A 6,214-nucleotide genomic window follows, 5' to 3' on the forward strand; every position below is an offset into this window, starting at 1 on the left:
GATGATGATTAACAGCCATAGAATAAACAAAATGGCCAATATATAACCATAAATAAACTAAATCGCCTAGGAAAAGGTGTTAGGGAGCTTAATTCTTCTTCCTTACAGGTCCACAAGAAACTGTTCACCTTTTTGGATCGACTGTTGAAGATCTGATGTTCTGGATTCCCAATAAGAGCAGGACAGGTAATAATAATAATAATAATAATAATAATAATAATAATAGTAGTAGTAGTAGTAGTAGTGGTGGTGGTGGTGGTAATGGTGGTGGTAGTGATGGTGGTTGTGATAATAATAATAATAATAATAATAATAATAGCAGCAGTAGTAGTAGTAGTAGTAGTAGTGGTGGTAATGGTGGTGGTGGTGGTGGTAGTGGTGGTAGTGATGGTGGTTGTGATGATGATGATGATAATAATAATACTAATAATAATAATAACAATAATAATAGTAATAATAATAATAGTAGTAGTAGTAGTAGTGGTGGTGGTGGTAATGGTGGTGGTAGTGGTGGTAGTGATGGTGGTTGTGATAATAATAATAATAATAATAGTAGTAGTAGTAGTAGTAGTAGTAGCAGTAGTGGTAGTGATGGTGGTCGTGGTAATAACAATAATTATATATTAATAATAATAGCAGTAGCAGTAGTAGTATCGGGCTTGATGTTGTCCATAGCTAAGGCGCAACTCGAAAATCGTTAAGAACTACTAAACTAAGGCCCCCCCTCTCTCTCTCCAGGTGTAGGGGTGTCAATGTTAAGTTATCGTGGACTAATTCGCCTAGGGATCAACGTTGACGCCACCTTGATCCAAACACAGGAAGAGACACAACATTTTATCGATTTGGCAGCGGCAAGCACGGCGCAGATTCTCCTAGAAATAATAAGGAAGAAGCAGCAGCAGGATGAACAAGGACTGGGTCAACACTGCCACCCCATCAGCCAAAAAGGAGAGCGAATTTTTGAAGACCCAAATCCCGTTACTCAAAAAACCGATGGATTTTTTGACGCTTCGAAAGGCGGATCTCAAAAACCAGAGAGAAATTTTGGCGATCTGAACTGCAGTCGAAAAACAGATGGAATTTTGGAAGCCTCGAAAGAAATTCCTCGAAAAACAGATGCATTTTTTGAACACCCGAATCAGATTGCTCTTAAAATAGACAGATTTTTTGAAGCTTCGAATGACGGAACTCAAAAAACGGAGAGAGATTTTGGATATTCGAATCAGATTGCTCCAAAAACGGATGGATTTTTTGAAGCTTCGAATTCCGTTGCTTCAAAAACAGATGGATTTTTTGAAGCTTCGAATTCCGTTGCTTCAAAAACAGATGGATTTTTTGAAGCTTCGAATTCCGTTGCTCCAAAAACCAGTGGATTTTTTGAAGATCTATATGCTCCTCGTCTGCCAATGATGCCGTGTTGGAGAGAGGAGCCTTCGTGCAGTGACAGTGATGTAGCCAGGAGGTGGAGCTGCCCTCACACTATCCCCCAAAGCAGTGATGGATATAGCAGGTCTTCAAAAAATACAAATATACTTTTTCTCCCTCGTGATCTTGGACAAATTTCAAACTCTCACCCCATCTCTCAAAATAGAGATGGCTATTTTGAGAGTTCCAATAATATTACTCATCCCTATCTCCATAATGAAGATGGAAAGTTTTCAGGCTCTCCCAGCTCTTCTAAAAACAAAGATGGCCGCCTCGAGAGTTCCAGTAATATGCCTCTTCCTTCTCTTCGATATGAGAATGAGGAAAATGCACAGGGGTATATGGCGGCTTTTCAAAATCCCAATATACCTTTTATAGATCGAGAAGAGGACGAAATGGACTCTCATGCGTCTTTTAAAAACAAAGATGGCTGCTTTGAGGGTTCCAATAATCTTCCTGTTCAGCTTTTGCATAGTGAGTATAGGGAAATTCAGAGCCCTTATGCAGGCCCTGAAATCAAAGAGGAACATAGAAAAACATCTGAATATGGAAAAATTGCTGATTGTCTCCCCATTTCCCGAAACAGGGCTGAGAATTTTGAAAGTTCCAATAATATTTCTCTTCCTGGACATGCGTATGGGGCGGTAGCAGGCCTTGAAGTCAAGGAGGAATGTTGTGAGACTCCTAAAACTTATAATATTCCAATTTTTCAAAGCAAAAGTGAAAATTATCCAAACTCTAGTTCCATTGCCAGATGCTTCGATGGGTATATTGAAATGTCTGAGAATCCCGATGCCGCAGACGCCCATGCAAACTCAAAAACCAAAAATAATTCAAAAATTCTCCAACTCCACCCCAGCCATCCCTACCAACACGTTTACAGTAGCCATAGTAGTCACAGTAGTAGCCGTAGTAGTAGTCAGAATGCCATGGAGGATTTTAACTACTACTATTCAGAAGATCAACTGCTTATGTGTCGAGAAAGTGGAGGTTCTTTAATAGCAAAAAATCGAACCCGAAGTGATTCAAACCTGCAAGTGGGAGACCCAGGTTCGTGTGCTGAGGGAAGATTTACCCTCAGCAATATTGCCCTGCCTTGAGGGTATAAAGAACTGGGTGAAGTGAGTTTATAGGCAGTGATTTGCTGAGAGAAACTTTGTCCTCAGCATATTAACCTATCTCGAGGGTATAATGAGTCTGCTTTCACTCGATGGAATTGGCTAAGGGAGTTTATATCATTCTTTTTCTGTGCCTGCCCTCCTCTCTTCCTATTTCCATCATCCACTCACTTGATGTAGTGCTGCCTACCTCCTCCTTAGCCTTTATCATTCTTTTTCTGTGCCTGCCCTCCTCTCTTCCTATTTCCATCATCCACTCACTTGATGTAGTGCTGCCTACTTCTTCCTTAGCCTTTATCATTCTTTTTCTGTGCCTGCCCTCCTCTCTTCCTATTTCCATCATCCACTCACTTGATGTAGTGCTGCCTACTTCTTCCTTAGCCTTTATCATTCTTTTTCTGTGCCTGCCCTCATCTCTTCCTATTTCCATCATCCACTCACTTGATGTAGTGCTGCCTACTTCTTCCTTAGCCTTTATCATTCTTTTTCTGTACCTGCCCTCCTCTCTTCCTATTTCCATCATCCACTCACTTGATGTAGTGCTGCCTACTTCTTCCTTAGCCTTTATCATTCTTTTTCTGTGCCTGTCCTCCTCTCTTCCTATTTCCATCATCCACTCACTTGATGTAGTGCTGCCTACTTCTTCCTTAGCCTTTATCATTCTTTTTCTGTGCCTGTCCTCCTCTCTTCATATTTCTCCCATCTTTCCTGTCACTTCTTATTGCTTTTCTTTCCTTTACAGGTGGTTTTACATTGAGTGACAAGCCTAATGGTTTCCTGTAAGCCAAGAAACCATTTACAACGCTGGGTGGTAACCATTTAACCAACCCATACGTGCTGCCTACGTGTCAACAAGTGGGTTGGTGGAGGGTTAGTGCCCCTCCCCGTAAAACAAATAACTCAAAGACAAATGGCCACCCCTGACGGGATTATGGCGTCTGGCAATAGATAGATAGATAGACAGAGGATATAATGAGTCTGCTTTCACTCGATGGAACTGGCTAAGGGAGTTTCTAGGCAGTTCGTATGCTGAGGGAAACTTTGTCAGCATAATTGACTTTCCGTGAGTGTCTGAAATTCCATGAAGGCTCTGTTATGGTGTATCGCGTCTCCTTGGTTACTAGTATCGGTTTTTTATGCTGAGGGAAGACTGTCACTCAGCATTATTGATATTCATTGCCTTCACGTGATGGCATTGTGGTTGATAGGGAGCGCCGGTCGGAGTGACTGACGTGTAAATATATGTGATTAGTATTATTGATCTATCTATCTGTCTCTCTCTCTCTATCTATCTGTCTATCTATCTGTCTGTCTGTCCATCTGTCTACCCATCATTCACCTATCCAGTTCATGTCTATCTATCTATCTACCTACCTGCCTGCCTACCTACCTACCCACCTACCTATCAGTCTGTCGATCTATCTGTCTATCTATCTATCTATCTATCTGCCTACCTACCTACCTACCTACCTACCTGTCTGCCTGTCTGTCTATCTATCAGTCAATCTAGCCATTTATCTGTCTATCTATCTATCTATCCTTTAGTGAAAATAAATACCGTATTAAAGGATTCCATGTTTTATTTTCCTCTCTCTCTCTCTCTCTCTCTCTCTCTCTCTCTCTCTCTCTCTCTCTCTCTCTCTCTCTCTCTCTCTCTCTCTCCCCCCACCCTTTAAAACAGAAACTAAGTAGCCTATGAGAATGAGAAACTGACTAGGAGAGTGTATGTGAGCGAGGTGGAGAGGAATGCCAAGGATGAGATGGAGGGATGGAGTGGAGAGGATGGAGAATGAGAGACTAACCAGGAGAGTATGAGAGGTTGAGGGGGAGACCAAGGATTATACATGACAGAGAGAGAGAGAGAGAGAGGATAATATTAAAACCACACAAAATACTTAAATAAACGTACTATAATCAATTGAAGGAATATTTTGGTCTATTTAATGGAGTTGGGCTATATTTTAGGCTAATTAAGGTAACTGGGCTATGTAATGCGCCAGGTAAACAAACTGGGCTATATTTCGGGTTGCTTTGAGGTGACTGGGCTGGTGTTTGGGCTATTTTTCGCCAATGAAGAAACTGCCATATTTTGAGCCAGTTTTACTATCTAGGCAATATTTCTGGATTAATTAAAATATTTTGGGAATACTGGGGGGTTAATTTGAGTAACTGGACTTAATATGGGCTTTATGGGCTATATTTTGGGCCGTGATCAAGGTACTATACAGTAGTTGCAGCTCCAGCCTCATCTGTCAAACCAGTTGACTGCAGGCTAGAGTTACCCTAATTCAGTCCGCCATCCACCTTTCCGGGGTTAGGGAGGGAGGTAACGGGTGTCTGTACAAGTTAGATGCAGAGACGATGATTTTTATTAGATCTGTCAGGACGAGAAGTCGCCAAGTGGATCAGAAGGAAATTCGATTCAGTTCAATTATTAATTTTACTTTTAGGTAGCTTTTTGGATGCTTTTATATTTTATTTTGCATCGTTTAATTTTATCCCATCGTATTTTGTCAACAGATTTTAATATAAGGGATAATTACTTTTTTTTATTTAGGTAAACAGAATCGAATACAAGATGGAAGCTGGCCTGCGCGGGAGAACAACAACAAATCAAGTGATTCTGTTAATTTCGTGAAAATAAAGACAACTTGTGCCTTACAGATCATTAGGTAGGTAAGAGAATATGTATAATTATCATCGAATCCTATTAATACCTCTAATAATTAAGGGAAGGGTTTAATTAGCTTGTAGAGTTAGTAAATAGTCGTGTTGATGTGGCTCCTGGTTCGTATGGATGTAAACCCAGTAGACTGCTGGCTTAAATTTCCCTCCTCCAGTCCACCATTCTCCTTTTTTGGGATAGGGAAGGATGGAGAGATAGTTGCATGGCCTGGCAGTGCAGCTGACAGGTTATATCAGTGCCACCACGTGAAGGCTTCCCTCCAACACGGCACTCGATGATGATAATACATTAGTTTGTTATTGATTGTAGTACATGGATTATGACTAGTAACCAAGGAGACTCATCCCCAGACAGAGGTCCATAGCCCCTTTCAGCTCAGTTGATGGCCAAGTGTTGATAGGGTATGGTAATTTGACTAGTAACCAAGGAGACTCTGACTAATATCCACAACCCCTTTCAGCTCAGTTGGTGGCCAAGTGGAGTTAGATTAGAGGATTGGTTTGACTAATGGCGGCTCTCCTTCTGCTTGATCTCTGGCAGCCTCCCCATGCAATCTCATATCGCAGAGGTCACACTGAAAATTATCATACTGTGGAGTTACATGGAGAGACAGACTGACAAATGAGGAAGTGAAGGAGCATTGTGGTGTGGATGTGGTAGGAAGCATTAGGAGAAATACATTGAGGTGGTTTGGCCATGTGGAGAGGATGGAGGGTGAGAGACTGATGGGGAGAGTGTATGTGAGTGAGATGGAGGGGGGAGAGGGAAGGGGAGGCCAAGGATGAGATGGAGGGATGGAGTGGAGAGGTATATGAGAGAGGAGGGTGTGAATTGGGAGCAGGGCAGTGAAATGGCAGGGGACAGGATGATGTGGAGGTGATTTGTTTGTGGCCACCCCATACGGGATTAGGGCATCTGGCAATAGACAGATAGATAGAATAATAATAATAGCCCATAATAATAATAATAATAATAATAACAACAA

The sequence above is a fragment of the Coenobita brevimanus genome, chromosome 36 (genome assembly GCF_032717465.1).
Source record: "Coenobita brevimanus isolate Jiangsu-jjx chromosome 36, ASM3271746v2, whole genome shotgun sequence".
Classification (NCBI taxonomy): domain Eukaryota; kingdom Metazoa; phylum Arthropoda; class Malacostraca; order Decapoda; family Coenobitidae; genus Coenobita; species Coenobita brevimanus.